Source organism: Gopherus flavomarginatus, chromosome 4 (assembly GCF_025201925.1).
Source record: "Gopherus flavomarginatus isolate rGopFla2 chromosome 4, rGopFla2.mat.asm, whole genome shotgun sequence".
In the NCBI taxonomy this organism is placed as follows: domain Eukaryota; kingdom Metazoa; phylum Chordata; order Testudines; family Testudinidae; genus Gopherus; species Gopherus flavomarginatus.
In genome coordinates, this window is record NC_066620.1 from 167,700,152 (window position 1) to 167,712,530 (window position 12,379).

The window sequence follows — 12,379 nt, forward strand, 5'->3', positions numbered from 1 at the left end:
TTAGGATCCCAATTAGGGTCAGTAATTGGCCAAGGAACGTCCAGATGACCTGCAGATTTTTCTTTTACTCTTTGTCTTTCATCTTCTGTCATGAGAGTATCTAATAACTGATTAACATCTGCCCAGGTGGGCACATGAGTGGAAAAGATTGTGCGGAACATTCTTTCCACTGCCTCAGGATTGTCCCGTAGGCGAGGCATAGTACGCTGCCAATTAAGCAAATCTGAAGTTGCAAACGGGGTATGGGTAAAAACCATCTCATGTCCCCCAGCAACCAGTGGAACTGGATAAGTTCTTAACGGAGCTTGTATTGTTAGGTCTGTCTCTAAGGCATTCTCCCCCATGGATTCTAATTTTTTCTGAATTTGATGAAGACTGGCTGACGACTGGGCAGGGAGAGTGAGACTGACTGATCTCTCTGAAGATGAGAGAACATTACTTTGAGCTCCCCGTCTATTCTCCTCTGTCCCTGAACTGTCCCTAGCCTGCTCTTGAATCCTTACACTTCGCCGGACAGGGGGGAGAACAGGAACAAAATCATCCTCCCAGCGAGGTTCTGGGGCAGATGGCAAGACATTTTTACAGGAGTTCTCCATAAAAACAGCTTCAATAGCCACTCGTCCCTCCGTGGGTCTATAATTATACCATACAAACAAATAATCCATTTGTCCCGGCCTAACATCAACCAAAATATCCCTTAAGGAGTTCATCCTATCTGTGGAAAAGGTTCCACATTCTGGCCAATCTTTAGTCGGGGACAAATGAGCGGTGAAAGAAGGCCACTGAACTTGACACAAATTTCTCATTTTAGATTTAACCAAACCAGTGGTCCCAGAAATTTCCTTCCAATCTCTAAGTATCAGAGACAACGGGGCGTCCCCCGGGCACTTACTGCCAACTTGTCCCATTTTGATGAAGGGACTCTAACCTTTCTTCCCTGCGTCGAGGTAAAGGGACTCTAACCCCCACCTCCCCGCGTCGAGCGCTCGCTTACCTCTCCAGGGACTCGAACACCTGGACTGGGACTCAAACCCAGGCTGGGACTCTAACCCAGACAACTTGGATCCTGTGCAAACCTGGACTGGGACTCTAACCCAGACCTAAGTAGTCAGGGACTCTAACCCCGACAACCTGGACCCTACTCAACGGGTAGGTGGACGTTGCTGGATTTCTACGAGCTTCAGCTGGTTCACAGAACACGCCTTATCGCCAACGCAGAGATCAGATCACCAGGCAAGGCTCCTCTAAACTGGAGGATGCGCGCTGCGTTGCCTCAGGGTCCGATCCCCCGCCGGAGAGTCAGACGGGTCCCGGCGGAGTCGCCAAAGATGTCAGGGACTCTAACCCCGACGGCAAAGTTCGTTGTCTGACCGCAAGAGAGACAGGCAACACCAGCAAGGTCCGATCAAAAGCTCTTTATTGACAAGTGCACGCATCAATAGAGAGCAGCTCGTCTCCAGAGAGAACCAGCCCCCCCTTTACATCTTAGTATAAGCCTATATAGACAGTTCCGTCGCGTCATAAATTATTCACTGGAGCAACCCACCCCCTTCTTCTAACAACTAGAAACTAGACACCTTTAGTATACATGCATGCCTAAAGTTAGAAATGTAGGGGAGTTAAAAACAAGCAAAGAACAGAACCAGGGAGTGAAAGCAAGGAGGCTGGGAAGCTAGGGCTCTTATCAGTTCTTCGAAGGATCTGCCCTATCACAGCACATCTGGTACTATGCCAGGAATGCAGCTTTTCTCTTATCTCACTTTTTCCCAGCGCTTGTGAGACATGCTGCTTTTTCAGCATTTTCCACTCAGGGATTACCCACAAACCTCTATTAGCCTGACTTTGGTCAGGTTGGCATACCTGGTTTTGTCTGCTATATCTTTATTCAGGCCTAACACTAGTATAGACAGTTAATAGTAAGAGACAGTTGCTGCCCCTCACAGACAAAAGAGAGAAGACAGAAAAAAATTGGAGGGAAAACAAAGGTGAAGGCCCAGATCCTCAAAAAGGTGAAGGCACAAAAGGGTTGTCTACGTGGTTAATTCTTACAGATCACACTCATCTGAGGCTCTGAGATTTTACAAACATTAATTAAAACTCACAACTTCCCTGCAAAGTAGATAACCAATCACTTACCACAAATAAAGAATAGTGAATAATCAAAGTGAATACATATAATTAACCAGCTGAAATACATTCCCATGTTATATATAATCTTCAATAAACAGATTCAAATAACAAACAAACCTGAAGAAATCAAAATACATTCATAGAACATATGTGAATCCTCTCCCCTCCAAAAAAAATCATGCACAAGAATAATTAATTGTAAATAATTCATCCATCTCTAGGCTGGGGACATTTTGGTCTTTGGAGAACATTCTGGTGGGTGAGATTTTGATGTTTGGCTATTTCAATGATACTATGCCCTATGCAAAATCTGAAAGGACATTTGCATCATGTTGTTTGCCAGAGCTAAGCCATATACTACTAAGGGCTTGGCTGCACTGGAGAGTTGCAGCACTGGTGGTGGCTTTACAGCGCTGCAACTCACTCACCGTTCACACTTGCAAGGCACATACAGTGCTGTATCTCCTGGGCTACAGCGCTGGCTGTACTCCACCTCGGCCTGGGGAATAATGACTGCAGCGCTGGTAATGTTAGCTGTTACTGGCCTCCAAAGGTATTCGGAGGTATCCCAGAATGCCTGTTCACCCACTCTGCTCATCAGTTCGAACTCTACTGCCCTGGCCTCAGGTGACCCACCCTTTAAATGCCCCAGAAATTTTAAAAATCCCCTTCCTGTTTGCACAGCCAGGTCTGGAGTGTAATCAGTGAATCTTTCCAGGTGACCATGCCTCCAAGCACCAAACAAGCCCCAGCATGGAGCAATGAGGAGTTGTTGGACCTCATTAGTGTTTGGGGGGAGGAAGCTGTGCAGTCCCAGCTGCACTCCAGCTGTAGGAATTACGATACCTTTGGGCAGGTATCAAGGGTCATGCTGGAAAGGGGCCATGACCAGGACGCGCTGCAGTGCAGGGTTAAAGTGAAGGAGCTGCAGAGTGCCTATTGCAAAGCCAGTGAGGGAAACTGTCGCTCCGGCGCTGCTCCCACAAGCTGCCGTTTTTACAAAGAGTTGGACGCGATACTTGGGGGTGATCCCACTGCCAATCTGAGGACCACGATGGACACTTCAGAGCTGAGGGAGGGAAGAGGAGGAGGAGGAGTAGGGAGGAGAAGGAAACCGAGAGTGAGGGTACTGGGGTTGGGGGAGACACCTCGGAGTTCCAAGAGGCATGCAGCTAGGAGCTCTTCTCAAGCCAAGAGGAAGGTAGCCAGTCGCAGCAGCCGGTACTAGGTGGAGGACAAACAGAGAAGCGGGTTCCCAGTAAGCGGCTTTTATTTTCAGGATGGAAATTTTTCGGGAGAGGAGGCAGAGTTCTGCATGCATGCATGCCTAGAAGTGGAATAGCGAGGGGGGGACCATTGCTGCACACAGGTAAGCTGCATAGGGGCCAGGGCAGAATCGGCATTGCTGTAGAAGACCCTCCCACTCTTCCCAGGTGACCCGCAGCAGCGAGATATCTTCTAGGAACAACTCCTGTGGAAAATGTTGGAAGAGTGTTCAGTGTAGGTGCCCCCTGCAGCTGTTTGCTTTCCCCAAAGCACAGAAACCCAGAGGACAGTACAGCCCTGAAGCAATCAGTCCCCCTTACTCACCATTTCAGGGCTCCTGTGGGTTATGTGCACTCTCTTTGGTATGGGAAAATTATGCTATTGTGAAGAATATTACTCCTTCACCGTGTGTGAATAACTTCTGAGATATAAACAATGCTGCCTCTGATAAGTGTTGCCTTTTTTACCTTTCCACAAGCAACCTTTAGTTCTCGGCTGCCCTTGTTATCAACAGCTCAACGACTCCAAAACCTCCAGAAGAAGCCACAAAAAAGCAAAGACGACCTGCTGCAAGCAGTTATGGATCACTCTGCCACAGAGAATCAAAATGTGCAGGACTGGAGGGAAAGGGAAAAGAGGATCCACCAGAAAAACGCAGAGCCAGGAAGAAATGCACAAAGCAGCTGATAAGCGTCTTGGTGCGCCAAGCAGACTCTATCCAGGCGCTTGTAGCCATGCAGGCAGAGCACTACCACATCAGCTCCCCCAGTCCCAAAGTTCTTTCCCTTATGCCCCAATGTCAGCTCAAAACCCCCTTCCCTTGGGGGGAGGGATAGCTCAGGGGTTTGAGCATTGGCCTACTAAACCCAGGGTTGTGAGCTCAATCCCTGAGGGGGCCATTAAGGGAACTGGGGTAAAAATCTGGGGATTGGTCCTGCTTGGAGCAGGGGGTTGGACTAGATGACCTCCTGAGGTCCCTTCCAACCCTAATAGTCTATGATTCCCCAGCATCCAGGTTCTTACCACCACCAGCTGCCTCCAACATTTGCACGTTCATCAACCAGCCGTGAGAACTATGGCCCCTACCCTCTGCACTCAACCCCCATCACCATGCAGTATAGGCATCCTGAAGTGCAGCAGTCATTGCACAGCACTCCAGACAGGACATATTCAAACGTGTGACTGTACAGTTCCCCACCCCCTGCTCTTTTAGGTTCCCAAAATGTTGTGTGTCTGTCAATAAAGTTATTTTCTTTTCAATAAATGAATTCTTGGCTTTGAAAACAGTCTTTATTATTGCAGAAGTCAAAGATACCTTAGCCCAGGAAAGAAACAGGCACTGCAAATCAGCTTAGGAAAAACAGATTCCTACTAACATTGTAACCACTGCACTTCACTCTCATGCAAGGCATCAAACATTACTGTTGGTTTTCAGCCTCAAATTCCTCCCTCAAGGCATCCCTAATCCTTGAAGCCCTATGCTGGGCCTCTCTAGTAGCCCTGCTCTCTGGCTGGGCAAATTCAACCTCCAGGCATTGAACCTCGGAGGCCCATGCCTGACTGAATCTTTCACCCTTCCCTTCACAAATATTATGGAGGGTACAGCACGCGGATATAATCGCGGGGATGCTGCTTTCCCTCAAGTCTAACTTCCCATAAAGAGATCACCAGCGCCCTTTTAAACGGCCAAAAGCACACTCCACAGTCATTCTGCACTGGCTCAGCCTGTAGTTGAACCGGTCCTTGCTCCTGTCAAGCTTCCCTGTATACAGTTTCATGAGCCAAGGCATTAATGGGTAAGTGGGGTCTCCAAGGATCACAATGGGCATTTCAAAGTCCCCTACTATGATCTTCCGGTCTGGGAAAAGAGTCCCCGCCTGCAGCTTCCTGAACAGGCCAGTGTTCCGAAAGATGTGTGCATCATGCATCTTTCCAGGCCAGCCTGTGTTAATGTCAATGAAATGCCCATGGTGATCCACAAGCACCTGGAGAATCATAGAGAAATACCCCTTCCGATTAACATACTCGGATGCTAGGTGGGGTGGTGCCAGAATAGGAATATGCATCCCATCTATCGCCCCTGCACAGTCAGGGAAACCCATTTGTGCAAAGCCATCCACCATGTCCTGCACGTTCCCCAGAGTCACGGTTCTTCTTAGCAGGATGCGATTAATGGCCCTGTAAACTTGCATCAACAAGATTCCAAAGGTCGACTTTCCCACTTCAAACTGGTTCCCAACCGATCGGTAGCTGTCTGGAGTTGCCAGCTTCCAGACTGCAATAGCCACCCGCTTCTCCACCATCAAGGCAGTTCTCAATCTCGTGTCCTTGCGCCGCAGAGTGGGGGAAAGTTCAGCACACAGTCCCATGAAAGTGGCTTTTCTCATCCGAAAGTTGTGCAGCCATTGCTCGTCATCCCAGACTTCCATGACGATGTGATCCTACCACTCAGTGCTTGTTTCTCGTGCCCAAAAGTGGCGTTCCATGGTGCTGAGCATTTCCGTGAATGCCACAAGCAATTTAGTGTCATACGCATCAGGCGACTAGCTATCATCATCAGACTCCTGATCACTTTGTATCTTAAGGAATAGCTCAACTGCCAAACGTGATGTGCTGGCGAGACTTGTCAGCATACTCCTCAGCAGTTCAGGCTCCATTTCCCACAGAAATCGCGCTGCACAGAAACCGTTAAGAGAGTCAAGATGGTGTAAAACGTGGACGGAAAAACAGGGATTGCTGGGATGTGATGCAATGCATCACGGGGCGTTGGGACAGGAAGCAGAATGACCCCACCCTCCACCCCCTTCCCACAAACCACGGCGCCAAAATGGGACTAGGTGCTCTGTGGGATAGCTGCCCATAATGAACCACTCCCAATACCATTGCAAATGCTGCAAATGTGGCCACACTACAGCGCTGGTAGCTGTCAGTGTGACCACACTCCAGCGCTTTCTCTACACAGCTGTACGAAGACAGCTTTAACTCCCAGCGCTGCACACCTGCAAGTGTAGCCAAACCTTAAGTTTTGTACTTTGAGCAAAGAGCTCACTGACCACGATCGTAACTGAATAAATGGATTTCTCATATACTAATCTTTTTTAATTATATTGACAATGATATAAATAAACCAAAACACTGGAATATATGATCTTCCTGCAAAATGTTTTTCAATTGTTTCTAATTTTTTTCATTTTGGGAGCTTTTATATTTTGGACTTTTTTATCCCCTTGTGCATCTCTTGTTAGAAGTTGTCTTAACATTTAAATAAACCTCTCCTGAAGAGACTGCTTTATGTTTAAGTAAAGTGCATTCTTACTGTCAAAAACTGCATTGTTTACACAGATGACTAGTAATGAGAATAAGCAGTTTGAGAACACAAGAATAAACAGGAAGGTGAATAAACCTTCAAATGAAAAAAAGCAAAAGCTGAAGATGTCTTTCAGGCCCTTAGGAATGCAACACCCTCCCCTCCCCTCCCATGAAGGAACTCTGTGTGCTAGGACAGGAAGCATAAATAAGAAATAGAAGAGCAGGAATACGGAAAAAGAAAATAACCACAGATGGAGGAACAGGAAGAGAGAGTGATAAATAAATTGGAACAAGAGCAGAGAGAGAAAAATGACTAATAAAAACAGACACAGGAATAAATTAAAATAACAGTGACAGCAACGAATAGACACCAATGGCCCATTTCACCACTGTGTGACTCCAGTGGTATGACAGGGTAACCACACTGATTTCAATGGAGATCCAACTCTGTAAAACTGGAGAACTGAAGTGGTGAATTAGGTCCTAAAAATCAGAGAAAGAGCACTAGAGATGAAAAAAATATATCAAGGATGAGATGTGAAAAAGAAACAGAATGAGGAAGAGGAGGAAGGAGCAGAAACAAAGGGGGAAAAGGGGGAAATTCTATTCTCTTCAGGTTCGTATACCACACCAGTCCCCAAAGTATCTGAACACCCTCCAGAGGTGCATTGAAGAATGTGACTAGCATCTGTTGCATCTGGTTCTCTTTCTTCAGTCCTCTCTCTTGGGGGAAACTGTTTGTGGATTTTTTAAAATATATAATTTTAGTAAAATATGCTGTACTACCTATTTATTGTTAGTGAATTAATGATGCAGAAGTGTGCCTTGAACCTGGAACAGAAGTAGGGGATTTTTGATTTTTCTTAGATCACAAGGAAGTTCATTCCACCCCTTGTAATTAAGGATTGATATCTGATATTTAATGTAATATTCCATGGTAATAAAAAGAGTAGGATAGGCTTGATGTGCTCATGGTAGCCCATATGATGGAGTCATCATGCTGCTGATTTCTTCCTCTCCTTCAGGGACTAATCACAACTGACATCCCCTCAGTCAGCCTGGGACTGCTCACTCTAGAGCTCTCAGATACAACCTCACCCTACCACCCCCCCAAAAAAATGAAGAGAAGAGCTGGAAAAATATACCTGTCCAGTTATGTAGGAGAACATATTTCAGATTCACCAAGTTCCAGGCCAGAAGGGACCAATGATTCTTGTAAGGCCTTTCTCTGCTAGACTAAAGAGTCCTTTAGTACCTGGTATTTTCTTCCTGTGATGGTACTTATATGCTGTATTTAAGTCACCACTCAATCTTCTTTTTGATAAACTAAACATCTTCAGCAATTTAAGCCGCTCACTGTAAGGCATTTTCTCTAGCCTTTGAATAATTTTGTGACTCTTTCTCCAGCCTCCAATTTTTCAATATCTTTTTTTAAATGTGCACAGGACAATTGTAAACAGTATCGTTTTCATCAATGCTGTACACAGAGGTAAAAACCACCTCCCTATTCCTACTCACTAGTCCTTTGTTTATACATCCAAGATTGTATTAGCTGTTTTTGTCACAGCATTGCATTGGAACCTCATATAAATTGCTCCACCACTATGATTCCAAAATGATTTACAGTCATTGCTTTCTAGAATGCAGTTCTCAAATATTTAGATATGGCCTGCATTTTTTCCTGTAGCTGTGTGGCCTTGTGTTTAGCTGTATTAAAACACATTATGTTTGAATAGGCTCTGTGATGCTACGCCCCATATTTTTCATAAAAAGATTTTTATAATATGATTGTAACATAACTAAGATGTATTTTATGCAAGAAGGGTCATATGAGGTATCATTGGAAAGGTTATGATTTACTGAATCTGATTATCTTATTTGTATGCATGTATCATTTTTGTAGCTAAAGCTAGGAATATTGACTATACATCCGTACTACAGAAGTGTTTGCACCTGGGAAGCATCCACCAGACAGAATGCAATCAGTCTGGGTGGGCCATTAGAGAGAACAATAGGTCTTAGAAGATGTTTAACACCTTCCTGGAAATCCTGACTGCAGGATCATGTGATCATGTCACCTGGTACTCGACTCCATGACAGAATACTAGTATTTTTCCACTGAGGGAGCAGCGGATCACACTGGAAAACAAAGGGTTCCTGCCATAGTTAAAACCTATTTAAGGCTCAGGAGTGACTTAATCAGTGTTCGTTCTTCACTGAATCCCCACCCAGGATGTCTGCTGGAAACACCCAAGAAACAAAACCAGAGAGGGGCAGATGAGAAGAGCTGAGCCCAGGCTGGGAAAGTGTCAGGCCTGCTAAAGAAATACCTGGAGTTTTAAGACTCAAGCAGGAGCAGTTTGCCTTTAAGAGACTCCACAATCTGCCTAAAACAACATTTAGGGTGTGAAATTACTACTTGTAACCCATTTCTTTAGTATTAAATTTAGCTTGCATGTTTGCTTCATTTGCCAAAGTTATCCTCTTCCTTGATTGGGGAATCATGGCTTTTTTGGACACCTAATAAAGTCTTCCTAAAGAACTCTCCATTTTAATTAGAATTTTCCTCTAGGACAATGTTCATAATTTTCCTCAGCTTTAGAAATTAGCTGTTGTGAAGCACCAAGTATATATATGTGCATGAATATACACCGAGCATGCAAGGGTGTAATCAGGAAGGTCAAAACACAGCTGGAGTTACACCTAGCAAGGAATGTGAAGGGTGACAAGAAGGGTTTCTACAGATATGTTAGCAAGAAGAAAAAGGTCAGAGAAAATGTGGGACCCTTAATGAATGGGGAAGGCAACCTAGTGACAGATGATGTGGAAAATGCTGAAGTACTCAATGCTTTTTTTGCCTCAGTCTTCACAGACAAGGTCAGCTCCCACACTGCTGTCCTGGGCAACATAGTATGGGGAGGAGGTAAGCAGCCCTCAGTGGAGAAAGAACAGGTTAAGGATTATTTAGAAAAGCTGGACTTGCACAAGTCCATGGGTTGAGATCTAATGCATCCGTGAGTGCTGAGGGAATTGGCTGATGTGATTGCAGATCCATTGGCCATTATCTTTGAAAAATTGTGGTGATTGGGGGAGGTTCCAGATTATTGGAAAAAGGCAAATATAGTGCCCATATTTAAAAAAGAAAAGAAGGAGAACATGGGAACTACAGACCAGTTAGCCTCACCTCAGTCCCTGGAAAAATCATGGAGCAGGTCCTTAAGGAAACCATTCTGGAGCACTTGCAGGAGAGGAAGGTGATCAGGAACAGTCAACATGGATTTACCCAGGGCAAGTTATGCCTGATCACCTGATTGCCTTCTATGATGAGATAACTGGCTTTGTGGATATGGGGAAAGTCGTGGACCTGATGTATCTTGACTTTGGCAAAGCTTTTGATACAGTCTTCCACAGTATTCTTGCCAGGAAGTTAAAAAAGTATGGCTTGGATGAATGGACTATAAGGTGGATAGAAAGCTGGCTAGATCATCAGGCTCAATGGGTACTGATCAATGGCTCAATGTCTAGTTGGCAGCCGATATCAAGGGGAGTGCCCCAGAGGTCAGTCCTGCGGACAGTTTTGTTCAACATCTTTATTAATGATCTGGACGATCTGTACTCTGAGCAAGTTCATGGATGACACTAAACTGGGGGGAGAGGTAAATATGCTGGAGGGTAGTGATAGGCTCCAGAGTGACATAGACAAATGGGAGGATTGGGCCAAAAGAAATCTGATGAGGTTCAACAAGGACAAGTGCAGAGTCCTGCACTTAGGAAGGAAGAATCCCATGCACCACTACAGGCTGGGAACTGACTGGCTAGGCAGCAGTTCTGCAGAAAAAGACCTGGGGATTACAGTGAACGAGAAGCTGGATATGAGTCAGCAGTGTGTCCTTGTTGCCAAGAAGGCTAACAGCCTATTCGGCTGCATTAGTAGGAGCAATGCCAGCAGATCAAGGGAAGTGGTTATTCCCCTCTGTTAGGCACTGGTGAGGCCACATCTGGATTATTGCATTCAGTTTTGAGCCCCCGCTACAGAAAGGATGTGGACAAATTGGAGAGAGTCCAGTGGAGGGCAATGAAAATGATCAGGGGGCTGAGGCACATGACTTACGAGGAGTGGCTGAGGGACCTCAGCTTGTTTAGTCTGTAGAAGAGAGGAGTGTGTGTGTGGGGGGGGATTTGATAGTGGTCTTCAACTACCTGAGGGGGGGTTCCAAAGAAGATGGAGCTAGGCTGTTTGCAGTGGTGGCAGATGACAGAACAAGGAGCAATGGTCTCAAGTTCCAGTGGGAGAAGTCTATGTTGGATATTAGGAAACACTATTTCACTAGGAGGGTAGTGAAACACTGAAATGGGTTGACTTGGGAGGTGGTGGAATCTCCATCCTTAGAGGTTTTTAAGGCCCAGCTTGACAAAGCCCTCGCTGGGATGATTTAATTGGTGTTGGTCCTGCTTTGAGCAGGGGGTTGGACTAGATGACCTCTTGAGGTCTCTTCCAGCCCTGATATTCTATGATTCTATGATTCTGTGATATGACTAGTTAGGACTGTCCTCTGCCCATACTGAATGTAATCCGGTTATGATCACTGGTCTTTAGGCAACCATCACCTTCCACTCCAATGATTAATTCATCATATGTAGCAGGGTCCAGGACCCTGATTGACATCACCAATGTTTCCTAGAGCTTCTTTTGCAGTGGTGCAGTTGTGCCCTGCCTCCAACACAAACTTGTACCTAACAGGTACTTTCTGGCCATAAATGGATATTTCCTAAGCTGCCCAATTACATATTCCAGGAATAATAAAACACACTCTATATTAACGTATTTTTGCTTTCAGTTTCATAGGTAAATAATTCTAAGTATGTTCTCTTCTTAGGATCCTGGCAGCTTAATTTCCATAACAGCTTCAAAAACAGACACCACAACTAGTGCCAGATCCTGAATAAGCTTTAATGAAAAAAAATTCTTTTTTAGTTACTTATTTGGATTTTTACAAATACAAAGTTTACTGTAACACAATTTCACATGCATTTTGTGTGTGTGTGTGTAGGATTTCTATAAATTATATTTCACCTGCTATTGTTATATACACATGGTATATACATTATATGCACAGATGGGTTTCCTAGGTTATGTCTGTGTTGCAATTAAAAACTTCTGGCTGGACCATGCCAGATGACTTGGGTTTGCAGACCTTGGGAAAAGGGGCTGTTTAACTGCAGTGTAGACATTCAGGCTCCAGCTGGAGCCCAGGCTCTAGAACCCTGTGATGTGGGAGGATCTAAGAGCTTGGGCTCTAGCCCAGGTCTGAGTGTCTACACCACAATTAAACAGCCTCTTAGCCTGAACCCCACAAGCTCAAGTCAGCTGGCTTATGCTGGCCATGAGTGTCTACTTGCAGTGTAGACATAGCTTTAGAAAATATTATCCAAAAAGCTGATCAATATACTCCTCTTTCAATTAAACCTCCTGTAATGGGAAGGTTTGCAGCCTGCCTATTTTACTGCCCTTTCCCTATGCCAAAGATGAAGTGCTCTCAGTATACAAGCACATTACTCATTTGATGGAGGATGACTTAACCTAATTATATTTACATTCAACATGACTCAGGTATTTAGAGTTTGGGAATACAGATGATCTGCATTAATTTTCTCTTTGAAATCAAGCAAAAAT

The 12,379-nt window shown here is 45.0% G+C and overlaps 1 protein-coding gene across 1 annotated transcript in view; it reads right to left on the reverse strand.

The window, feature by feature from the left end:
* LOC127049727 (isoaspartyl peptidase/L-asparaginase-like) overlaps positions 1 to 12,379 on the reverse strand; it is a 221,266-nt gene that overhangs the window by 105,480 nt on the left and 103,407 nt on the right. The window lies entirely within an intron of this gene.